The sequence below is a fragment of the Triticum aestivum genome, chromosome 7B (genome assembly GCF_018294505.1).
Source record: "Triticum aestivum cultivar Chinese Spring chromosome 7B, IWGSC CS RefSeq v2.1, whole genome shotgun sequence".
NCBI lineage: Eukaryota > Viridiplantae > Streptophyta > Magnoliopsida > Poales > Poaceae > Triticum > Triticum aestivum.
The window spans coordinates 208,777,435-208,804,664 of record NC_057813.1 but is presented as its reverse complement, the minus strand read 5'-3'; positions in this window follow the sequence as shown (position 1 = coordinate 208,804,664).

Below are 27,230 nucleotides of genomic sequence, written 5' to 3'. Positions count from 1 at the left end.
ATCTACGGATAGACCTGGCTCGGATACCACTGTTGAGGAATGTAGCATGCAATTTCAAAAAAAATTCTACAATCACGCAAGATCTATCTGGAAGATGCATAGCAACGGGAGGGGGGGAGTGTGTCCACATTCCCTCGTAGACCGAAAGCGGAAGCGTTATATTAACGCGGTTGATGTGGTCAAACATCTTCAAGATCCAACCGATCTAGCACTGAACGTATGTCACCTTCGAGTTCAGCACACATTCAGCTCGATAACGTCCCTCAAACTCTTGATCCAGCAGAGGGTCGAGGGAGAGTTTTGTCCGCATGACGGCGTGATGATGGTGTTGATGATGTGATCTGTGCAGGTCTTCACCTAAGCATTACGATGATACTATCAGAGGAGTAAATGGTGAAGGGGGGCACCACACACGGCTAAAACAATGTTGTGCCTTTGGGGTACCCCCTGCCCCCGTATATAAAGGAGGGAGGAGGAGGCCGGCCACCAAGGGTGCGCCAAGGGAGGGGGAGTCCTACTAGGACTCCACTCCAAGTAGGATTCGGCCCCCCTCTTTTTTTCCTTCTTACGAAGGTGGAAAGGGGGAAGGAGAGGGAGTAGGAGAAGGAAAGGGGGTTGGCGCCCCCTTTCCCTAGTCCAATTCGGCCTCCTCCCTTGTGGAGGGCGCTACAGCCCCTTGTAGGCTGGTTAGCCTCCCTCCCATGGACCATATGGCCCATATCTTCCACCAGGGGTTCCGGTAACCCTTCCTGTCGGGGATATACCATGCGGTGTAACCCGTTGGATGTGACCCGGCTGGAGCTTGGCAACTGATAACCCACAAGTATAGGGGATCACAACAGTTTTCGAGGGTAGAGTATTCAACCCAAATTTATTGATTCGACACAAGGGGAGCCAAAGAATATTATCAAGTATTAGCAGTTGAGTTGTCAATTCAACCACACCTAGATAACTTAATATATGCAGCAAAGTATTTAGTAGCAAAGTAGTATGGAAGTAACAGTAATGGTAGCAAAAGTAACAGTAGCAGTTTTGTAGTAATTGTAACAGTAGCAATGGTAAAGTAAATAAGCAAAGAGCAATATGTGAAAATCTCGTAGGCATTGGATCAGTGATGGATAATTATGTCGGATGCGATTCCTCATGTAATAGTTATAACATAGGGTGACACAGAACTAGCTCCAGTTCATCAATATAATGTAGGCATGTATTCCGAATATAATCATACGTGCTTATGGAAAGGAACTTGCATGACATCTTTTGTCCTACCCTCCCGTGGCAGCGGGGTCCTAATGGAAACTAAGGGATATTAAGGCCTCCTTTTAATAGAGTACCAGACCAAAGCATTAACACATAGTGAATACATGAACTCCTCAAACTACGGTCATCAACGAGAAGTATCCCGATTATTGTCACTTCGGGGTTGTCGGATCATAACACATAATAGGTGACTATAGACTTGCGGGATAGGATCAAGAACTCACATATATTCATGAAAACATAATAGGTTCAGGTATGAAATCATGGCACTCGGGCCCTAGTGACAAGCATTAAGCATAGCAAAGTCATAGCAACATCAATCTCAGAACATAGTGGATACTAGGGATCAAACCCTAACAAAACTAACTCGACTACATGGTAAATCTCATCCAACCCATCACCGTCCAGCAAGCCTACGATGGAATCACTCACGCACGGCGGTGAGTATCATGAAATTGGCGATGGAGGATGGTTGATGATGATGACGGCTATGAATCCCCCTCTCTGGAGCCCCGAACGGACTCCAGATCAGCCCTCCCGAGAGAGATTAGGGCTTGGCGGCGCCTCTGTATCATAGAACGCGATGAAACTTTCTCCCTGATTTTTTTCTCTGCGAAAGCAAATATATGGAGTTGGAGTGAGGTCGGTGGACGTCCAGGGGGCCCATGAGGCAGGGGGCGCGCCCCCCACCCTCGTGGACAGGGTGTGGCCCCCCTGACATTGATTATTTCGCCAGTATTTTTTATTAATTCTCAAAGTTGCTCCGTGGATTTTCAGGTCATTCCGAGAACTTTTATTTCTGCACAAAAATAATACCATGGCAGTTCTTCTGAAAACATCACCAGTCTGGGTTAGTTCCATTCAAATCATGCAAGTTAGAGTCCAAAACAAGGGCAAAAGTGTTTGGAAAAGTAGATACGACAGAGACGTATCAACTCCCCCAAGCTTAAACCTTTGCTTGTCCTCAAGCAATTCAGTTGACAAACTGAAAGTGATAATGAAAAACTTTAACAAACTCTGTTTGCTCTTGTTGTTGCAAATATGTAAAGCCAATATTCAAGTTTTCAGCAAATATTATGAACTAACCATATTCACAATAACACTTAGGTCTCATGTTTACTCATATCAATGGCACAATCAACTAGCGAGCAATAATAATAAATCTAGGATGACAACACTTTCACAAAACAATCATAATGTGATATAACAAGATGGTATCTCGCTAGCCCTTTCTGAGACCGCAAAACATAAACGCAAAGCACCTTTAAAGAAAAAGGACTGACTAAACATTGTAATTCATGGTAAAAGAGATCCAGTCATAGTCATACCCAATATAAACTAATAGTAATGCATGCAAATGACAGCGGTGCTCTCTAGCGGGTGCTTTTTAATAAGAGGGTGAGGACTCAACATAAAAGTAAATAGATAGGCCCTTCGCAGAGGGAAGCAGGGATTTGTAGAGGTGCCAGAGCTCGATTTTGAAATAGAGATGAATAACATTTTGAGCGGTATGCTTTCACTGTCAACATAACAACTAAGAGATCTCGATATCTTCCATGCTACACACATTAGGCGGTTCCCAAACAGAATGGTAAAGTCTATACTCCCCTACCACCAACAAGCATCAATCCATGGCTTGCCCGAAATAATGGGTGCCTCCAACTAGCAACAATCATGGGGGAGTTTTGTTTGCAATTATTTTGATTTGATTTGAGCATGGGACTGGGCATCCCGGTGACCAGCCATTTTCTCGTGAATGAGGAGCGGAGTCCACTCCTCTTGAGAATAACCCGCCTAACATGGAAGATACAGACAGCCCTAGTTGATACATGAGCTATTCGAGCATACAAAACAGAATTTCATTTGAAGGTTTGGAGTTTGGCACATACAAATTTACTTGGAACGGCTGGTAGATACCACATATAGGAAGGTATGTTGGACTCATATGGAATAACTTAGTACAGGTGAAGGCTAGCAAGAGACTGGGAAGCGACCAACTTAGAGAGCGACAACAGTCATGAACATGCATTAAAATTAATCAACACTAAGTGTAAGCATGAGTAGGATATAATCCACCATGAACATAAATATCGTGAAGGCTATGTTGATTTTGTTTCAACTACACGCGTGAACATGTGCCAAGGAAAGTCACTCGAATCATTCAAAGGAGGATACCACCCTATCATACCACACCACAACCATTTAAATAGCATGTTGGCACGCAAGGTAAACCATTATAAGCTCCTAGATAATTAAGCATGGCATAAGCAACTATAATCTCTAGTTGTCATTGCAAACATGTTTATTCATAATAGGCTGAATCAGGAACGATGAACTAATCATATTTACAAAAACAATAGAGGTTGAGTTCATACCAGCTTCTCTCATCTCAATCAGTCCATCAAAGATTGTCATTATTGCCTTTCACTTACACGACCGAACGGTGTGGATAATAATAATAGTGCATGTGCATTGGACTAAGCTGAAATCTGCAAGCATTCAATTCAAGGGAGAAGACAAGGTAATATGGGTTCTTGGTTAAATCAACAATAATGCATATGAGAGCCACTCAACATTTTCATCATGGTCTTCTCCTCTCGACCCCCGAAGGAAAGAAAAGAAATAAAACAATTTACATGGCAAAGCTCCCAACTAGCAAAAGAAGAACGAGAAATCTTTTTGGGTTTTCTTTTAATTACTACTACTACATCATGGAAAGTAAACTAACTAATTTTTTTGGGTTTTTCTTAAGGTTATTCAAACACACAAGAAGAAAACTAGAAAAAGAAATTAAACTAGCATGGATAGTACAATGAAAAAGTATGAGCACCGACAACTAGAATGAGTGTGTGAACATGAATTTAATGTTGGTGAGAAATACGTATATCGGATTTCGGGTTCTGGCAGACCCTTAAGGTTCGAACTCTGGGGTGCGCACGGAGATCACTCTTCTACCAACTCACGTCTCGTCGCCTCGCAAGGGATCTAGGCTACACGAAGACGAACAACACAAGAGACGCGAGGTTTATACTGGTTCAGGCCACAATGGTGGTGTAATACCCTACTCCAGTGTGTGGTGTGGTGGATTGCCTCTAGGGCTGATGATGAACAATACAAGGGAAGAACAGCCTCACGAGGGGTGTTCTTTTTGGGTGGATCCGATCCTCCTTTCTACTGCAATGGCTAGCCCTATTTATAGAGCGAGGCCCTGGTCCCCTTCCCAAATATTGAGCGGGAAGGGCGCCAACAATTGGCCATTTTGAAGGGGAACTTCTAGTACACTTATCCTGACGAAAGTTGGTCCTCGCATGCCAAAGACTCTGACGATGACGCCTTCCTGGGCTCCACGATGACCTCCATCCTCCCGTTCTGCTGGTCTTGGTCTTGTTGCACCGAAATGGTAGCCTTTGCTTGATACCTTGGCCTGCGCTTGCCCCCTTTGCACCAAAGAGGAAACAAGGACACTGCACAGGCCGGCGCCCGCCTGGCTTCGGTCGTCATGGCTTGCGTCACGGGCAGCTTGTGAGGTACCCCGCCTTGATCTCTCCGCCTCCTCACGAGCCAGCCTGACGAGGCTGCGCCTGAGGAAGCTCCCTGTCATCCGCCCCGCGAGGCTTGGCCCCTCGCGAGGGTCTTGAGCTTGTGTTGACGAAGATGGGCCGTACTGGGCCACTCCTTGAGCCACGCCGCTGGCTGCAGGCAGGCAAGTCTGGGTACCCCTGTTCCCAGAACGCCGACAGTAGCCCCCGGGCCCAAGGCGCGCCCGGACTTGGCTTAGCAGGGAAGCGAAGGGGCAAGTGCGAAGCGCCACGAGCCCCAACAGCCTGCGGCCTTGGGCGCCGTGTGGTGGTTGATTGGACGTGGGCGTCCCTGCTTCCCCTTGATGCCTCGGTAACTGCATGACTTGACTAGGCCCTGCATGCAAAACGGGTCATGATTACCTATGATCATGGAGGCCGACGGTTGGCCTCCTCCGGCTATATGTATGGAACGGTGCGAGCCCTTCCAGTCCATCCCTTGCTGCTACTCTCTTTCTTCTTCTTCCTCGCCCTTGCTCCACCTTACGTCAATGGCACCAATCCGCCGGTTTTCTACAGAAGAGAAGGGAAAGGCCCCTCGAGAGGGTCCTGACCCGCTTCCACCGAAGAAACGGCTAGCCCTCTGCCGTGGAGACGGGGGTGCTTGGCAGGAGGTGTCGAGGCCCTGGTTCGAGCGGCCGCCTCCTGGGTTTCCGCTGCCCTTGTATGTCCGGATCAAGGGCCCTGAAGATGCAGGTGCCGAACGACATCGCTAGAGCTGCCGTCGTTGCCGGCGGATTACGGCGGTGCGCGTCGTTCCTCCTGGAGTTCACGCTGAGGGCTCCTCCTGTGAGCTCTTGCTTCACGCCGCCATGCCTCCTCGATCTTGGATTCGCCTTCCTCCCTCCTTCGCCTTCAAGATCCCGCCGAGGGGGCCTCTTGAGCTCTGGCTGCAGCATGCTGACTGCAGTACCCCTGGAACCGAAGCGGAGGTTGAGGTCGTCGCTCCGGGCAAGGTCTACATGACACGGGGCCGGGGCGAGATCGCCTGGGTCTGCCGATCGGAGTGGGCCCTCGTGATCCACCTGGATTACGATGGCGCCTCCCTGATGCTCTTCAAGATCTTCGACGAGGAAGGACGCTGGCTGGGGTGCTGCCCCTAAGGCAGCGGCCGAAGCTTCGGAGCGGCGAGGACTAGGCCTACCGCCCGCCCTTCCAGCAGCTCTTCTAGTGGTAGTGGGCGTGTCGGAGGGTCCAGCGGCTCTTCCGGACTCTTCCGGACTCCGGCGACGAGCAACGACAGCTACGAGCCCCCGAGCTCGCGCCGTGCCCGAAGCAAGGCCGGCGCGCTCGGCGGTCGGCGCGGCTGATCTGGATGGGGTTGGCGCTGGCCTTGCGCGGCCCACTGTTGATGATGGTGTCTGCAGTCGCGGTTCCTGTAGTTAGGACTCCTTAGGATTTGCGTCTTTTGTCCCTATGAGGAACCGAAGTACCACCCCACGGGGGTATGTAAGGCGCTGGCCATGTCTTTTGCGAATTTATATCCTTATTATGAATTGATGCGATATGCTAGTCCTGTCCCAGCTCGGCTCCCCCTTTCTTTCCTCACGAGGGCTTGGTGCTCTACGCTGACAGGTCCCGGTCCCCAGGCAAGCTTCAGTCGTCGCTGGTATGCCAGGTCGCGATGTCGTGGTCAAGGCCAGGAGGTGAGCGGCCCGAGGTCCAGTAAGAGCCCCTGAGTCGCGATGCTCAGGAGGTCCCCTTTAGCGCTCAAGCAGCCTCCGCTGGGCAAGAAAGGTAGGCAATGTTGCCGTGACAGAGCTGTTGTAGGTGAGGGTTTAGCACTGAGTTGAATCAGTCTTGGTGCGACTTATCTTGTCGGTTCGGAGTAGTTTCCGGTGAAGTGTCGGGCCTGCGCGGCGGCAGCTGAGGTGTTGTTGGGTCGGGTCTTTGCGGGCTCCTTCCCTCTCCCCCACATTTTCCTTCATGCTCTACGTCCTCAGGTCCCGGCCCTCGAGCGAGCTCAGACGCCACTGGTATGACAGGTCGTGATGCCGTGGGTGAAGGCCAGGGGTGAGGGCTGGAGAGCCAGTAAGAGCCCATGAGTCGCGATGCTCAGGTGCCCCCCTTTTAACATGCAAGCGGATTGTGCCGGAGAGAAGGAGAGGAGGCTCACGTCATGCCCAGCGTTACTCCTGGAGCGGGTCCTGCGTACCAATCACGAGAGAAAGCAAGGTCTGTTGTTGCAGTTGCCAGCCAACCATTGGTCGCTCCAAGGGAGTGATTGAGGCACTGAGGCCCCGGTGAGGTGGCGCCTTGCAGGGCTGCCGCGGCCAGAGCTCGACCACTCAGATTTATCGGCGTTGCAGGGACGGACCCATGCGCAAGTGCCGTGCCAGAGCGAGCGGCTCCAAAGGTAGGTGTCAATCAAGCAGGCGATTAGGTCGAGCACGTTAAGCATGAAGGAGCAAATCCATTTAGATAGATGCAGAAAATGGGCAAATGTCGCTAGGTCAGGCCCTAGTGGCTTGGGGATAATGCAGCCCAAGGGGCGCCCCCAACAAAGTAATCTAAAGGCATAAACAAAAGGGATACATGCCGCAGGGACGGACCCACACGGCCTGGGAATGATGCAGCCCTGGGGGCACTCCCAGCTGAAAATGAAATTCAAAGGATGTCACCTGATGATGTTGGAGATGAGGGAATGCTGAAGTGGCTGACGACGTGCGCTGCGGAAGCCGATCCTCATGAGCCACCAGGCCCAGGAGCCTCGGGAGGCTCCGGGGGCGCAGATGGCTCCTCGAGGACCATCTCCATCTCCGCCAGGACTGCGGAATGCCTGGCCTCCTGAGCCCCCAGAACGCTCCTCATAAGATGCTGACGCGCGGCCGCCGCGTTCGGCAGGCCAAAAGCCATGCGAACATAGCTGTGGGGTGGACCCTCGCAGCGTCCCACGTGCGAGGGCCAGAGGCGCTCCTAAGAGGCAGCTCGGTTGAGCCCTGGTATGTCGATGCAGACGCGCAGCCCACCATCCTCGCCTGGATGGGGAGCTACGGCAAGTAAGCGGTGGCTGCCACTCATGACTCTTGACTCCTGCAGCTCTTGAATGATCTCACTGATGAACTCCCGAGGGTTTGGCCCTCCTTGCCTTGTTCCTTCCTGAGAGAAACGCGCTTCGAAGCATGCCTCCAAGTGGTGCCCGAGGATGGCATTGTATGGCAGGTGAATGTGGGCGACGTTGAAGTCAATGAGCTCGGTGCGGTAGTTGTCGCCCTACCCAAAGGTGACAGGAGGGCGAACTTGCCCTATTGGAACGGTGGAACCATCAGTGACTCCTGAGAAAGGCTTGGTTGGCTGAAGCTAATTGTATGGTACTTGGAGATTGTTGAATGTCTCGACGGACAGGACGTTGAGTCCCGCTCCGCCATCAATGAGGGTCCTGGTGACTTGCACATTGCTGATGATTGGGGAGCAAAGCATCAGGAGGACTCCAGCCGTGGCTGCGCACTTGAGCTGATCCGCTGAGCTGAACGTGATAGCGCATGCTGACCACCTAAGAGGGCGCGTGGCCTCAAGCCTGGGGAGGACTCCATTCACCTCACGAGCAAACTGTTTGAAGATGCGCTGAGAGGCTGGGGCCTGAGCGCCGCCCAAGATGCAAGCGATTGCGTGCGGCTCCTGGAAGCCCCCAGCCCCTTTGTCCTGATGATGGTCTTCATTTTCCTCGGCGGTGGTGGCAGAGGAGGGAGGCCTGCGTTGCACTGAGGGCGATCCTCATGAGGCTAATCCCTCCAGCCTCCCTCGCGAGGCTGGTCCTGCCAGCGGTCATCGCGAGTTCGGTCACGCCACCCTTGGCGAGGGCCATGGTCTTCCCATCATCCTCCACCTCTTCCTCCTCCTCGGCCATAGCCTCGGTCGTTGCGCTCGGGGCATCGGCTGGCACGCACATCTCGCACAGCCCTGAGCTCTTCGCATTCGTTGGTGTTGTGGGTGTGGAGGTCGTGGTACACGCAGTACCGGCTGCCCTTGGATGACTTGGGTTGATCCCTACCTCGCTTGGTGTCTGGCTCTATTGCGAGCACATCAGCCCCCTTGCGCTTCACGTCCTTGACCTTGGGCTTCTGCTTTCTAGATCGGTAGCCGGAAGCTCAAGGAGGGAGAGGCGCCCTTCCTTAGCCCTGGCGCACTTGGTCGCCAAGTTGAACAGCTCCAGGGGTGTGCACAGGTCTTCATGGATTGCTAGATCCTCTTTCATCTTGATGTCATGCACGCCGTGAGAGAAGGCCGAGATGATGGCCTCCTCAGTTACCCTGGGGATCTTGAGGCGAGCGTTGTTGAAGTGCTGGATGTACTTCTGCAGGGTCTCTCCTGGCTGCTGCTTGATGCGGCGCAGGTCACTCATGGCCGGGAGCCGGTCACGAGTACCCTGGAAGTTGGCGATGAAGCGAGTGCGCATCTCGTCCCAGGAGGAGATCGTGCCAGGAGCCAGGTTCAAGAGCCAGGTGCAGGCATCGTCCTTGAGCGCCATGGGAAACCAGTTCGCCATGACCTTCTCGTCCCTGTTGGCGGCTTCGATGCCCAGCTCGTAGAGCTGGAGGAACTCCGCAGGGTCAGCTGTGTCGTCGTAGCATGGGGGCAGATCTGGCTTGAACTTGCCCGGCCAGGCCACGCTGCGCAGCTCGGCGGTGAAGGCACGACAACCTGCAGTGGCCACTGGAGGCCTTTGGTGGCGAAGGGCTTGATCTTGGAGGTCTCCTCGCGCTGCCGCCAGGAGCAGCGGGGGGTCTTGGTGCGCTGGAGCAGGAGCACGGTCATGACGTGTCGGTGCGGGGAGCACACGGGCAGCTTCTTGGGGACGAGGGATCTCTTGGCAGCTCTTCTCTTGCTGCGCGAGCGCTGGACGGAGCGGGTCCCGTCCAGGGGCCGCGCGCCTTGGGGCCAGGGTGCCTTCTCTAGGGGGAGGCGGCTCAGGCGCCTCCGGAGCTGCGAGAGGGATGGTGCAGGGGAACCCCCTGCGGCGCTGACGAGCTCGGTGATGCGGGCAAGCCACTCGTCATAGAGGTCGTCGACGGGACGGCAGTGCAGGAGCTCTCGCTCTAGGAGCAACGCAACATGCGCGTCCATAGGAGCGCGAGGGCGTGGGACGACGAACGGGCTGGAGTCAGCGATGGGGTGGCAGTGTGGCCTTTTCGTTGCACCGAAGGATGCAGGGACGAGGCCTGCTGCTCGTTCCTAGCCAGACCGGTGGCGGCGTGGGCGGCAGGGGACGGGGAACGACGGGGAGGCCCTCCGACGGGGGCCGTCTGGGCGACATGGGCCGCGAGGGCAGCCCGGCACTCGGCGCGGGCTCGACTAGCGTCAGACATGGATGCGACGGACGGCGAAACACAAGACATCGGAAGGCGTGATTCCGGCACACCCCTACCTGGGGCGCCAAATGTCGGATTTCGGGTTCCGGCAGACCCTTAAGGTTCGAACTCTGGGGTGTGCATGGAGATCACTCTTCTACCTACTCACGTCTCGTCGCCTCGCAAGGGATCTAGCTACACGAAGATGAACAACACAAGAGACGCGAGGTTTATACTGGTTCAGGCCACCATGGTGGTGTAATACCCTACTCCAGTGTGTGGTGTGGTGGATTGCCTCTAGGGCTGATGATGAACAATACAAGGGAAGAACAACCTCGGGAGGGGTGTTCTTTTTGGGTGGATCCGATCCTCCTTTCTACTGCGATGGCTAGCCCTATTTATAGAGTGAGGCCCTGGTCCTCTTCCCAAATATTGAGCGGGAAGGGCGCCAACAATTGGCCATTTTAAGGGGAACATCTAGTACACTTATTCTGACGAAAGTTGGTCCTCGCCTGCCAAAGACTGTGACGATGACGCCTTCCTAGGCTCCACGATGACCTCCATCCTGCCGTTCTGCTGGTCTTGGTCTTGTTGCACCGAAATGGTAGCCTTTGCTTGATACCTTGGCATGTGCTTGCCCCCTTTGCACCAAAGAGGAAACAAGGACACTACGCAGGTCGGCGCCCGCCTGGCACCCACATGGCTTCGGTCGTCATGGCTTGCGTCACGGGCACCTCATGAGGTACCCCGCCTTGATCTCTCCGCCTCCTTGCGAGCCAGCACGAGGCTGCGCCTGAGGAAGCTCCCTGTCGTCCGCCCCGCGAGGCTTGGCCCCTCGCGAGGGTCTTGAGCTTGTGTTGACGAAGATGGGCCATACTGGGCCACTCCTTGAGCCACGCCGCAGGCCGCAGGCAGGCAAGTCTGGGTACCCCCGTTCCCAGAACGCCGACAACGTACTCCCCCAAACTTAGGCTTTTGGCCTAAGTTGGTCTATGGCCATGGGTAGCCTGGCTGATATCCGAAGTTGTAACTGGGGTCGTACTGAGATGTAGCAGCCATTGCCTCCTGAGCTGCAGCATGGCGGCGAGCTGCCTCTGTCCTCCTCTCATACTTGTTTGCCTCCTCCCTGGTTATAACATATCTTCCTTTTGCCTCATAGTCAAAGAGCGCAGGAGCAGGGAGAGTAATATGGACAGCGCGACGTCTGTCAAAGATTAGTTGATACCGGAGGAATTGTTCATTCCTCTCAAGAAAATGATGATTAACCATGGCATTATAATCTAAATAAGCGGGAGGCAACTCCGTATCATTTTCATGTATAGGTATACCAAGATAATTAGCCACACGGGTCGCATAAATCCCTCCAAACAAGTCTCCAACTAAACCATTATTATGCAACCTACGTGCGACAATTGCCCCCAAGTTATATTGTTTATCACCTAATACAGCACCCTTGAGAACACAAAGATCAGGAACACACATGTGACATGCTTCATCTTTACCGTTAATGCATCTACCAATGAAGAGAGCAAAATAATGTATAGCAGGAAAGTGAATGCTCCCTATGGTAGCTTGTGCTATTTATCTTGATTCTCCCACAGTGATACTAGCAAGAAAATCTTTATATTCAAATTTACGAGGTTCATTAACACTGCCCCACGGCGGGAGTTTACAAGCAGCGGTGAAATCTTCTAGGTCCATGGTATATGATTTATCATAAATATCAAACATGACATTTTGAGAATTACGTGAAGATGTAAATTTAAACCTTCTCATGAATGAATTAGTCAAATGGTAGTATTGAGGACACTTATCTTGCATGAAGTCCTCAAGATCGGCATTATGCACATATGCATCAAATTCATCGTTGATGCCTGCCTTGACCATAAGCTCCTCTAACGACCATTCACAAGGCCGCACGTCAGCTTCCCTCGGTGGTTCGTCGTCCTGCTCACATATTGCGAGCCTGGGTCCTTTCTTCCTTGAAGAACCACATTGGAAAATTTTCCTGGACATATTTCTTTCTCTGAAAATTTCTGAAATTTTTAGTAACTCAAAATAGAAGTAAATCAAACTCAACAAAATTGATAGCAACTACTCCCACAAGTGCCTAGAGACTATATCATGCATTAGAATTACTTGGAACCATATAAATTTGACATGCAAGCTCAAGAACAGGGTCACCTAGGCAGCAAAAATTTGCAATGAATAAAGCACTAGAACAAAAACTAATTGAACCATTGGAGGAGTCACATAGCAAAGAACAATCCCCCAAAGCAGTTTTGTGAATGGAGCTTTGAGCAAGGAGATCAAAAATGGCAGCAAAGTGAGCTAGAACTCGTGCTTGAGCTGGATGGTGATTTTTTTGGGAGGAAGAAGAAGTGTGTGGGTGCAGGAATAAGTGGAGGGGGGCCACCGTGGGCCCACGAGACAGGGGGGTGTGCCCTATGGGGGTGGGTGCGCCCTGGACCCTTGTGCACAGGTGCTTCCTATGTCTTGAGCTTGCGTTGGTTTCCTTGAAGAGGAAAGGGTGATGCAGCAAAGTAGCGTAAGTATTTCCCTTAGTTTTTGAGAACCAAGGTATCAATCCAGTAGGAGGCTCCTCAAAAGTCCCACGCACCTACACAAACAAGCAAGAACCTCGCAACCAATGCAATAAAGGGGTTGTCAATCCCTTCAGTGCCACTTGCGAAAGTGAGATCTGATAGAGATAATATGATAAGATAAATATTTTTGGTATTTTTATGATATAGATTGGAAAAGTAAAGATGCAAATAAAAGTAGATAGTAAACCTATATGATAAAAGATAGACCCGGGGGCCATAGGTTTCACTAGTGGCTTCTCTCAAGATAGCATAAGTATTACGGTGGGTGAACAAATTATTGTCGAGCAATTGATAGAAAAGTGCATAGTTATGAGATTATCTAGGCATGATCATGTATATAGGTATCACGTTCGCAAGAAGTAGATCGAAGCGATTCTGCATCTACTACTATTACTCCACACATCGACCGACTCCTACCTGCATCTAGAGTATTAAGTTCATGAAGAACAGAGTAACGCATTAAGAAAGATGACATGATGTAGAGGGATAAACTCATGCAATATGATATAAAACCCATCTTTTTATCCTCGATGGCAACAATGCAATACGTGCCTTGCTGCCCCTGCTGTCACTGGGAAAGGACACCGCAAGATTGAACCCAAAGCTAAGCACTTCTCCCATTGCAAGAAAGATCAATCTAGTAGGCCAAACCAAACTAATAATTCGAAGAGACTTGGAAAGATAACTTAATCACACATAAAAGAATTCAGAGGAGATTCAAATATTTCTCATAGATAAACTTGATCAGTAACCTACAATTCATCGGATCTCGACAAACACACCGCAAAAAGAGTCACATCGAATAGATCTCCAAGAAGATCGAGGAGAACTTTGTATTGAGATTCAAAGAGAGAGAAGAAACCATCTAGCTAATAACTATGGACCCGAAGGTCTGTGGTAAACTACTCACAACTCATCGGAGAGGCCTTGGAGATGATGTAGAGGCCCTCCGTGGTCGATTCCCCCTCCGGCGGAGCACCGGTGAAGGCTCCAAGATGGGATCTCGCGGATACAGAAGGTTGCGGCGGTGGAAATGGTTTTCCGTGGTGCTCCTAGATGTTTTCAAGGTCCGTGGATATATATATAGGAGGAAGAAGTAGGTCGGTGGATGCTCGAGGGGCCCACGAGGATGGGGGGCGCGCCCACCCCCAGGGGGCACGTCGGGCACCCTCGTGGCCGCCTCCTCTGTTGCTTGACGTCCACTCCAAGTCCCCTGGATCACGTTTGTTCCAAAAAGATCGCTCCCGAAGGTTTCATTCCATTTGGACTCCGTTTGATATTCCTTTTCTTTGAAACACTGAAATAGGCAAAAAAAATAGCAATTCGGGCTGGGCCTCCGGTTAGTAGGTTAGTCCCAAAAATGATATAAAAGTGTAGAGTAAAGCCCATAAACATCCAAAACGAGTAATATAATAGCATGGAACAATAAAAAATTATAGATACGTTGGAGACGTATCAAGCATCCCCAAGCTTAATTCCTGCTCGTCCTCGAGTAGGTAAATGATAAAAACAGAATTTTTGATGTAGAATGCTACCTAGCATAATTCTCAATGTAATTTTCTTTATTGTGGCATGATTGTTCGAATCCAAATTATTCAAGATAGAAGCTTATAAAACATAAAAATACTAATACTTGAAGCATACTAAGAAATAATCATGTCTTATCAAAATAGCATAGCCAAAGAAAGCTCATCCCTACAGAATCATATAGTTAGGCCATGCTTCATTTTCATAACACAAAATACTCCCATCATGCACAACCCCGGTTTCAGCCAAGCAATTGGTTCATACTTTTTAACGCGCTTCAGCTTTTTCAAGTCTTACGCAATACATGAGCGCAAGCCATGGACATAGCACTATATGTGGTAAGGTGGTTGTGAAGACAAAAAGGGAGAAGATAGTATCACATCAGCTAGGCGTATCAACGGGCTATGAAGATGCCCATTAATAGATATCAATGTGAGTGAGTAGGGATTGCCATGCAACGGATGCACTAGAGCTATAAATGTATGAAAGCTCAACAAAGGAAACTAAGTGGGTGTGCATCCAACTTGCTTGCTCACGAAGACCTAGGGCAATTTGAGGAAGCCCGTCATTGGAATATACAAGCCAAGTTATATAATGAAAAATTCCCACTAGTATATGAAAGTGACAACATAGGAGACTCTCTACCATGAAGATCATGGCGCTATTTTTAAGCACAAGTGTGGAAAAGAGATAGTAGCATTGTCCCTTCTCTCTTTTCTCTTATTTATTTTATTTGGTGGGCTCTTTGGCCTCCTTTTTATTTGGTGGGCTCTTTGGCCTCTTTTTTTTGAAGTCCGAAGTCTCATTCCGACTTGTGGGGGAATCATAGTCTCCATCATCCTTTCCTCACTTGGGACAATGCTCTAATAAGGAAGATCATCACACTTTTATTGATTTACAACTTAAAAATTACAACTCAATACTTAGAAAAAAACATGAATCTATGTGTATGCCTCCTGCGGTGTACCGGGATATGCAATGAATCAAGAGTGACATGTATGAAAAATTATGATGGTGGCCTTGCCACAAATACGATGTCAACTACATGATCATGCAAAAAGCAATAAGACAATGATGGAGCATGTCATAATAAACAGAACGGCGGAGAGTTGCATGGCAATATATCTTGGAATGGCTATGGAAATGCCATAATAGGTAGGTATGGTGGCTCTTTTCAGGAAGGTAAATAATGGGTGCATGATACCGGCGAAAGTTGCACGGCATAATAGAGGCTAGCAAAGTGGAAGGGTGAATGTGCGTATGTCCACGGACTCACATTAGTCATAAAGAACTCATATACTTATTGCAAAAGTCTACTTACCCTTGAAGCAAAGTACTACTACGCATGCTCCTAGGGTAAGGGTTGGTAGGAGTTAACCATCGCGCGATCCCGACCTCCACTCATAAGGAAGACAATTAAAAGAGCACCCCATGCAACAAATTTGTCACACAACTTTTACCATACGTGCATGCTACGGGACTTGCCAACTTCAACACAAGTATTTCTTAATTTCATAATTACCCAACTAGCATGACTCTAACATTACCACCTTTATATCTCAAAACAATTATCAAGCATCAAATTGATCCTAGTGTTTAATGCACTTTCTATGATAGATTTTATTATACCCAACTTGGATGCTCATCATTCTATGACCAAATTTATAACCATAGCAAATACCATGCTGTTCTAAAAGACTCTCAAAATAATATAAGTGAAGCATGAGAGATCAAAAATTTCTTCAAAATTAAGCCACCGCCGTGCTCTAGAAAATATAAGTGAAGCACATAGGGCAAAACTATCTAACTCAAAAGATATAAGTGAAGCACATAGAGTATTCTCATAAATTCTAAATCATGTGGGTTTCTCCCAAAAGGTATGTACAGCAAGGATGATTGTGGAAATCTAAAAATCAAAGACTCATATCATACATGACGCTCCAAGCAAAACACATATCATGTGGCGAATAAAAATATAGTTCCAAGTAAAGTTACCGATAGACGAAGACGAAAGATGTGATGCCTTCTGGGGCATACCCAAGCTTAGGATTTTGGTTATACTTGAATATCTTGGGGTGCCATGGGCATCCCCAAGCTTAGGCTCTTTCCACTCCTTATTCCATAGTCCATCCAGTCTTTACCCAAAACTTGAAAACTTCACAACACAAAACTCAACAGGAAATCTCATAAACTCCGTTAGTGCAAGAAAGAAAAACCACCACATAAGGTACTGTAATGAACTCATTCTTTATTTATATTGGTGTTAAACCTACTGTATTCCAACTTATCTATGGTTCATACCCCTTGATACTAGTCATAGATGCATCAAAATAAGCAAACAACACACGAAAAACAGAATCTGTCAAAAACAGATAAGTCTGTAGCAATCTGTAACCTTCGAATAGTTATGTAACTCTAAAAATCCTACAAAACTAGGAACTCCTGGGAAATTTGTCTATTGATCTACATCAAAAAGAATCAACGCAAAATCACGTTTCTGTGAATTAATAAAATTATTTTCGTGCGTGCAAAGTTTCTGTTTTTCAGCAGAATCAAATTAACTATCACCGTAGGTTATCCTATAGGTTCTACTTGGCACAAACACTAATTAAAACATGAAAACACATCTATACAGAAGCTAGATGAAATATTTATTACTAAACAGAAGCAAAAAGTAAGAAACAAAAATAAAATTGGGTTGCCTCCCAACTAGCTCTATTGTTTAACGCCCCTAGCTAGGCATAAAAGCGAGGATAGATCTAAGTATTGCCATCTTTGGCATTCAATTCATAAGTAGCTCGCATGATAGATTCATAAGGTAATTTAACTTTCTTTCTAGGGAAGTGTTCCATGCCTTTCCTTAATGGAAATTGGAATCTAATATTCCCTTCCTTCATATTAATAATTGCACCAATCGTTCTAAGGAAAGGTCTACCAAGAATAATAGGACATGAAAGATTGCAATCTATATCAAGAACGATAAAATCTACGGGCACATAATTCCTATTTGCAACAATAAGAACATCATTGATCCTTCCCATAGGTTTTTTAACGATGGAATCCGCAAGGTGCAAATTTAAAGAGCAATCATCAAAATCATGGAAACCTAGAATATCACATAAAGTTTTCGGAATCGTGGAAACACTAGCACCCAAATCACACAAAGCATAACACTCATGATCTTTAATTTTAATCATTATAGTAGGTTCCCACTCATCATAAAGTTTTCTAGGTATAGAAACTTCCAAATTAAGTTTTTTCCTCATAGGATTGCATCAAGGCATCAACAATATGTTTGGTAAAAGCTTTATTTTGACTATAAGCATGAGGAGAATTCAACACAGATTGCAACAAGGAAATACAATCTATTAAAGAACAATTATCATAATTAAATTCCTTTAAATCCATAATAGTGGGTTGAATGCTATTTAAAGTCTTGACCTCTCCAATCCCAATTTTACCAAATTTAGCATCAAGATCTAAAAACTCCGAATTATTGGGATGCCTTTTAACTAAAGTTGACTCATCTCCAGTCCCATCATTAACAAGATTCAAATTGAAAAACAAGGATTTAATAGGGGATACATCAATAACTTTTAGATCTTCATCATTATTTTCATGGAACCTAGAAGAACACGCTTTTACAAAGCAATCTTTCTTAGCACGCAATCTAGCAGTTCTTTCTTTGCACTCATCAATGGAAATTCTCAGGCTTTGAGAGACTCATTGATATCATGCTTAGGTGGAATAGATCTAAGTTTCAAATAATCAACATCAAGCGAAAGTCTATCAACGTTCCTAGCCAAATCATCAACTTTAAGAAATTTTTCTTCAAGCAAAGTATTAAAATTCTTTTGAGAGATCATAAATTTTTTAACACTATTCTCAAAATCAGAGGGCATATTATTAAAATTTCCAAAAGAGTTGTTGTAGGAATCACCATAATTATTAGAGGAATTACTTGGGAACGGTCTAGGATTAAAGTTTCCTTTATAAGCATTATTACCAAAATTATTCCTACCAACAAAATTCACATCCAAAGATTCATTATTATTCTCAATCAAGGTAGACAAAGGCATATCATTGGGATCAATAGACGCACTCTTAGTAGCAAACAATTTCATAAGTTCATCCATCTTTCCACTCAAAACATTAATTTCTTCTATAGCATGCACTTTTTACTAGTAGATCGGTGTGCCATTGAGAATAATTAGCCATAATATTATCAAGGAGTTTAGTAGCTTCTCCTAAGGCGATTTCCATAAAAGTGCCTCCCGCGGACGGATCTAAAAGATTTCTAGAAGGAAAATTCAATCCGGCATAAAATTTTTGTATGATCATCCATAAATTCAAACCATGAGTAGGGCAATTGCGAATCATTAATTTCATTCTTTACCAAGATTGGGCAACATACTCATGATCAAGTTGTTTAAAATTCATAATATCGTTCCTAAGAGAGATGATCTTAGTGGGAGGAAAATACTTAGAGATAAAAGCATCTTTGCACTTATTCCATGAATCAATACTATTCTTAGGCAAAGACGAAAACCAAAATTTAGCACCATCTCTAAGTGAAAACGGAAATAACTTCAATTTAACAATATCATTATTCGTATCTTTCTTCTTTTGCATCTCACACAAATCAACAAAGTTGTTTAGACGAGTAGCGGCATCTTCACTAGGAAGGCCGAAGAATTGATCTTTCATAACAAGATTCAACAAAGCAGCATTGATTTCACAAGACTCAACACACTACAAAAAAAGACACATCTGTGACATTTTGGGCCGAACGAATTTTTTTCCTGTCATACTTATGACACTTCTATGACGATAATTGTGACAAAACCCGGTATCATCATAGATGTGGTGGGCTCCTACTTCTATGACAAAAAATCATGACAGAAAATGGGCTTTTCGTCCTGGGCGGGCCGGAGACGCAGTTGCATGACATTCTTTGGGCCGTCCATGACGGAAAAACCATGGTAGAAGCGAGGGCGAGGAAAATTTCGGGGAGTTCCCGGTTACAGTGGGTGATCGGGGGCCGAGCGATGCGCGTTTCTCTCATACACGTACGCGCGTGTGTGCGAGGCGCTGGGTCTAACTGAACCCGAGCAAGGCATTAGGCTCTAACTGAACCCGAGCGATTGCACTGCAGGCTACGCGTTACTGAACCCGAGCGATGGATCGATGACTGTTAACTGAACTGGATCGAGCGATTCCGTCGCTACTATTGCTAACTGAAGCCGATCGATGCTGCCTCTCTAGATGAACAGTGAGCATTGCCGGGGGGGGGGGTGGATGAACAGTGAGCGGTGGGGGTGGATGAACAGGACCCCGTGGCGTTGCCTCGATCGAGCCAGTTGGGGCTGGATAAACAGGACCCCCGTGGAGGGCTGGATGAACAGGACGACCCCGTGGAGGGCTGGCTGAACAGTAGATGCTGGAGGGGTGGATGAACAGTAGCCCGTGGAGGGGTGGTTGAATAGGAGCCTGTGGAGAGGGGTGGTTGAACAGTAGTCGGTGGAGTAGCGCGCGGTGGAGGCTGGATGAACAGGAGCCCGTGGACTGGACGAAGCAACCATCATTTCACTAGAACGCTCGTTCAAGCCCTTTCTTCCCTTTCTTGAAGAAAACCTCACTCCAGGCTACTCACTTCTGCCATTTTTCTTATGTACCGATGAAGGAAAGGTGGGCGAATCAGTTATGCTGCTATATTTTCATTCCAAGAATCTTCTTTTTACGAAGCATCGACCGATTCTCACATCCTATTCTTTTCCCGTTTTCATTGCAATTATGGTTTACTTTCGATTGCTTTTTGTTTGTCAGTTCATTGATGGATCCTGGAGCACTAGGCAAAGAGTTGCCGGCGGACAACCCACTGGAGACAGCGATCTCCAGGAAGCGAGCACCGACCAACGAGTTGACCATGTTGGCGGGCCAACCCATGGAGACGAAGAACTCCAAGAAACAAGCACTAGCCAAAGAGTTGACGATGTTGGCGGACGAACTCCTCAAATAAAGTTGGAAGAACAGCAAGGGCCCCACCGTGCCTACTCCAGGAACTCTGATGGCCACCTATGCGAGGCTCAAGGCCGAGTTTGAGGTGATAGTCACCGTTGAGAAGCAGTATTCCCTTGGCAAGGTGATGGCCCCCATCGAGGATGAGGGGATGGCCTCCGGAGGGATGAGATCCGCCGGTGAGCTGCACAAGGTAAAACATAATAGCTTATTACCATAGTTGTGGTTTTTGATTATTTGCAATGTGCTTGCTAATATGTTAGGGTTGTGCAGGTGCCGGTGGACGTCCTTGATGATTCCGATGTCGCGGCCCATCCTGTTGGCATCGCCCCGGAGATCGATTCCAACGCTGCTGTCCATCCTGTGGACATCGCCCCAGAGATCGATTCCGATGTCGCGGTCAGTCATGTGGACATCGCCCCAGAGATTGATTCCCATGCCACTGTCCGTGTTGTGGTCATTGCCCGAGAGATCGATGACAAAAAATAGTTGATCGCACTAATCTTTCAGGGTAGTTTGCATTGCCTGTGTTTAATTACCAGAACGATGCGTGTTATCAAACCATCTTAGGGCTAGTGCACTGTCTTGTGTGGGCGGTACTTGCTACTTTTGTTTGATAGTGAATCATGCGAACCCTCTCCGAGTTATGGAAACAGATGTATCCTCACTAGCTTTTGATGTAATATATGGCAGGCTTAGATGTAAGTTTGAACTGTTTATCATATTAGCAAGGCTTGTTTAATGATTCTTGGTGTTAGTAGGCTAACTACTGTGCGAGCTATAGTACTTGCAAAACACTCACCGAAGAGAAACGTTGGGGCTGATGAGCTCGTGGTACGCTTATACTTATCCATTGTCGATAGACCAATAGCCCTAGATCCTAAAATTGTAGGCTTAGCGATCGATCAGACAATAGTCGACATGGATACATTCAGGCCTCATTTGGTTCATAGGGTACGAAAATCGTAGCAAAAGTACAGAGACGTACGACACAAAATCATAGCAGCGCAGAGACGTACTCCCTCCGTTCCAAAATAGATGACCTAGGCGGGCTAGTTTAGCCTAGTGGGTTTCAGTGATATGACGTGGTACAGTGCCATCCAGTCTTTGCGTGTGGTAGCAGTATTGCGGGTATAGTAAGTTTTCTTGAAGAAGCGGAATTCAACGAAGTCATGATGGTTCCTTCGTTCGAATAACTTACAGTGGGAAAGGTTGGGCCTGCGATACGACCGGGGTAGACCAGGATAATTTTCTGCATGGCAGGTGGACCAGGATGGTCGACGTCCCACATATCGGTGAATGAAAGTATTCTTTCCGATATAGAGGACGAGCAACGAGTATTCATTGTTTATTTTTGATAAAATCTATTATCTCCATTGTTACTCCTTGACTTTGTCAATGCCTCTCTCTCCTCCACATAAGCGGGGACTAGTTGCTATGCATGCGGCGGGCAGCTGGCGTCTTGAGGGGCCAGGGCAGTCAGAACGGGCTCCGGAAGCGATCTGGACTCCAGCATGGCCCACCTCACATTATCACCATATATTTCTTGGAGTCCGTGCGCGGCGGGCGGGCGATCTCTTCTCCCTCCCACGTTTCTCTCTTCTCAGCCGACGCCCGCCGGGCGATTAGATTTCGGCTATCGACAGTTTACTCAAGTACAGTCCCACATGTCAGTGAAATTGCAAGACAATGCATGTCCCCTTTGGTGAGCGGCGTGCGAGCCGGACTGTCGGGGGTGCGACGCGTACGAGTCGTAAGTGTGCCGCCTTTTCCTTTAGAACTTGCGAAGCGTAACATTTTCATGCGATCGATCGATAGAAATCCAGAACAGAATGAAGAGGGTGGTGCTTTCCCGCTCGTTAGGCGGGCTAGTTCGAGTGATATGACATGCTACAGTGTTGTACACTTGCTCCGTTTTAGGTAAGCAAGAGTTTACACTCTTACGCGGGAGGAGTGCGAAACACCACAGATCTGATTTTGATCGAGGGATAACTGTTCCCTACCAAATAATGGAGGATTGTTAGCGATTATAGCATGATAGTTAGGGCATCTCCAGTGCTGGACCACAAATTTACATCGGCATCTGTCTAAGGACACTGATGGGTGCCATCCGATGCTGCCTGCATACCTTTCGACAAATATATGAAGTAACCAGACGAAATTCGTGCAAACAAAGCAAATTTCAAATTAACCGGATGAAATTCATTACATTTCGAAAACTTTTCCTACAAACTGGATGAAATTCATTACATATTTCGCACAAACCATACTAAAACCTAATGTAAACCTAATCTAAACGATCGCCGGCGCACGACCAGCATGTCCGGCCATGAACCCGAGAAAGTCGGCCATTGCCTTTGCCTCCTCCTCATCCGCCTCGGTAACCTCCTCCTCTGGAGCACAAGGTTCTGAAGATTTCCGCCTCCACGTCGTGGTCAAGCGGCTAATCGGCCGCTGATGTTTACCCCACCAAGCTTGGCGTCGACTGAGTGGAGTAGCGGTGGCCTTCCTGGGACCAGAGCAGCGGCGACCTACCGTGTACTACTCTTCCTCGCTGCCAGCTGCACCCGTGCACGTGCCGGCTTCGTGGTCGTGGCGGCGGAGGATGGATGGGGGGGGGGTGCCGGCGATCTCCTTCGTTTGCTCCTGCGATAATACGTCGAAGAGAGCTTTGGAGCGCGCCCAGAGTGGAGCCGCCGATGTCCCTCGTCTGCTCCTGCGACAGTACGTCCAAGAGAGCTTCAGAGCGCCATGAGGCCATGGTTGAAGTGGTGCCGACAGAAGAAAGGGACCGGAGGAGAATAAGTGTGGGTCTTTGGCTATGGCTGGGAGCTGGGGCTCAAGTTAATATAGCGGGCGAATGGCAATGAGCCGCGGCAGACGGATGGACAACTAGCGCTGGAGTAGGTTCATGGGGCGTGAATGCGGACGCTGCTTCAGTGACTTAACTGCAGATGTGTTGGGTTACTGACATGTGGGCCCAACGGGCATCTGGCCTGCATGTGAGTGACACACCAATTGCACCTGCAGTTAAGTCCGGTGAATGCGGCATTGACATTCTGGAGAGATGGTGACCGTTTCAGGCGGGCAGCGCGCGCTAGCGATGGAAGGGGTTTCGGTGTGCAGTGGCACTAAGATCGGTTGCTCACGATAGTACATACTCCGTACCATACTACCATAGTACCCTCTCTAGCTAGGCTGTTTTACAGATTGTCGTTGTTATAGATTGGGTGTTGAGTCAGGTGAATACATGCTCGGCGTTCGCGTAGGCCTCCATGAAATGTCTAAACAATAATGTCAGGCACCACCGGGGCGCGCAGGTGATGGGCTCGCCGTTTGCGTTGCGCCATGAGCAGAACTTTGATTCAGAGGGCGACGTGCATGCATTAGCATGCTTTGACAGCGTGAGCATGAGTGTCTGACGCGAAGTATTTCATTTTCATTTAGCTAACGAGGGTGCGTTGCAGTGACGAGTCCGTGGTTTGATTCCCCACATACGCATAATTTTGTACTTTACAATATTTCTTTCTCCATTGACAGGTAGGCCCGCGTAGATAGATAAAGAACACGAGCTGATGAGGCGCATGCGGGCTGTTTGACTGCTCAACCAGACAAATACGGAGCTATACGCTGAGCGAGTGACCGTATAATCACCATATCTCGTATACAATGATCAAAGTAAGCTATCAGGACAAGTTCGATGACCGCTAATGCATTTTACTAGGTAATAAATGACCAGGATTGAAGGGAATCCAAATTTCCTTCATCTTCTGTCCTTGAGCTCTTGACAAACCAATGCACTATACGGTTGTTCGGCCACTCCACCCCACAACTCTCACCAAGCGTCGCCGCACACTAACCGGTAAGGTAGCGATGGCATCCCGCCGCGCCCAGTTCCTCGCCGCCCATGACCGCACACAAAATGGTAGGGAAGCGATGGCATCCCGCCGTGCCGAGTTCATCGCCGCTCGCGACCTCACAACTATGTGGGAGGAATTTAAATATGTGAAGGCCGAATGGGTGGTAGAGCAAGAGGCGGCCAAAGCCGCACCGAGGGAGCGGAAAAGTCAGAAAGCACTCAAGAAAAGAGAGGCCTGCCACCGCAAGAAAGAAAAGGACGCAGGCGCTGCTGCGGAGAGGTCGGCGGAGATCCAAGCACGGTGGGGTGTCGCCGACAAAGCCGGTAAGGAGAACGACGGTGTCTGGCCAGCATGTGAGAAGTAGTACTAGTAGTTAGTGTGTGTGTCTGTTTCTGAGTACGAGCTTGTACCAGTACTACTAGTTACTACTGTAGTTTTTAGAGCAAATTACCAGTACATTAGCCTAGACTAAATGGAAAAATTCCTATCCTATGCATCAAATGGCATCTCTTTCTCTATAGGAATTGAGATGCATGTCATATCACTTCCTATGATTTCCATATTCTATAAAATTCCTATCCTATGAATGAAAGGAGGCCTATGTTGGAGTAACTACTGTAGCTAGCAGTACTACTGGTACAGTAGTTTTCATCAAGAAGCGGAATTCCACGAAGTCATGATGGTTCCTTCGTCCAAGCAACTTCAAAGTGGGAAGTGGGCCTGTGATTTGACGGCTCATTAGTCATTGTTACTGCGGCACGATGACCGAGGTGACTCTCCCTTGGAGTTCTGCATGTATGGCAAGTGGACCAGGATGGTCGACGTCCCACATGTTGGCGAACGGAAGTATTCTTTCCAATATCGAGGAGCAAGGAAACCGCGTGGTATAGTATCACTGCTGATTGGTTCTCAAAAAAAGTATCACTGCTGATTTATAATTATCTTTTATTTCTGATGAATGCTAGCGTTTCAACTCTTAAGACGAAGAGTGCCAAAAACGGCACGTGCTGGATGTCCCACACATCAGCGAAAGGAGTGGGACATGAACAACGTGGTAGAGCCCATCATAAAAGAACAACAGCATGGTAGAGCGTCTCCACTTCTTCCACTTCTGGGTCGGAGACCACACGTAGTAGTACTTAGTGGTATGAACGATACAAAGTGCAACCTGGAGATAAAGACACGTCTAGTTGGAAGGTCTCGGGGCATACACGTAAACAAATATAAAAGTTAATATGTTCCTCCAACTAATATAGTAGTAGTAGAGTACTTAGGAACGTACTCCATAACATCACCGTGCATTGCACGTACAACATTTAGTGGTAGTACGTAGTAAGAGACAAATGCCGCCCAAGAGTTCCCTTCTCGACCTACTTTTGAGTGTTTGGTAGAGTGTATGGAGGGTGCATGAGCCCACACTAGTTTAGCACAAATACACTAGAAGCATGCATGAAGAGAGCATGCATGAAGAGGGGTGTTGAGTTGAGCATGCATGAAGAGGGAACAACTATGCTGAGACAAGAACGCAACCAAACACACCCTATATGCCACACATGTTCATACCATTTGTTCCTTTCTACTTCACTTACTGCGCTACATTACTCAGGTTCGTACGTCCACTCCTGGGTACATGTCCGTCTCGTAGTTCCAGTCCCACGTGTTCTTCATATAGATGGAACGAGCCTTGCATAACATGTGCACCTTGGTGCTAGATGTCTCGCATGTTGGCAAAAGGATGAACAAAGCTCACGTAAAAAAATAGAGCGGAAGAACATAGATTCTCGACGACCGAGAAGGAGCAAGGAACCTCGTGGTGGATCGTGTGCACTCATAATATTTAATATTATTCAGCGATATGAAATCAACCAATCATCTCCACAGTGGACTGGAAGAGTACAAAACACGGCAGCCCAGTGTAGTTACATCATACTAGTACATGGCTAACCCACGTTATCACCATATTTCTTGGCTTCCGTATGACACCTATCTCTAGTAATCCAGCAGCCTGTATCGCTTCTCCCTCCTTGTCTCTATCAAAGTGCGGCGGGCTGGCATTTTTGCGGTCTATCGAGGTCGGTTAACTCATCACATGTTAGCGACATGCCAAGAGCATTCTAAAAAAATTCCTTTCACGTTCCGTTTTCAAAAGAATAAATCCTTTCACGTACGAATTTGACTATATTCTTTGAGCAACTTGCATGTCCTATACTGCTCCTGTTTGATACTCTAACTTAGCTAGAGGTTAGACTAACTCATGACTAATCCTGTACTAACTGTAGCCAAAGAGGTGTTTGGGTGACAGGGTTAGATTGGCAATAAATGCACTTGATATGAGAGAAAAGTGATTTTTCAGTGGTCCCAATGAGAACTATCTCCAGTTAGCACCTCTTGGGTGGGATAGTTTTTTTGGTGAGTTCGGTGCAACTTGCTCCAATTTAAACCCTCATGCTTGGATACTTTAGGGATATTTGAGCCCCAACTAGCTCAAACTAAGAGGGTGCTTGGATACGTTTTAGTCCCATGACTAAAAATAGTGAGACTAAAACTTTCTAGCCTCACCCATGCTTGGATCCGAATATTAAAGCGACTAAAATCAAGTTAATGAGCATTTATTATCCTCCAAACCCTCCAATCCAGAACTCGCATGTGTTAAAGGAGAGGAGTAAAATGAGGAGAGAGAGAGAGAACTAATCCACATTTTAGTAGGGGTACCCCCGACTAAAATTTTTTAGTCTCAAGACTAGTTTTAGCCCCTCTTTAGTCAGGGGTGCTTGGAACTTTAGCCTCTTAAAGAGACTATTTTGAGTCAGACTAAAATAAGTCCCTTGGATCCAAGCACCCTCTAACTCTAACCCATGGATCCAAACAGGGCCTATGGCCAGTCTCGACGCGGAGCAGTCGCGTGCACCGGGAAGCGGCGCTCTCTCGGCCGTGGAGCCACTTCAAAGCCGGCGCTAGTGAGAGGTCACCTCCGCTCTGGCCTGGCATTAATGCCGCACTGATACTCCAGGGCGACGCTGACTGTTTCACGCGGGAAGCGCGCGCTGACAAGGGAGTATAGGTTTTGATCCGTTTCATGTGTAGTACTGGTAG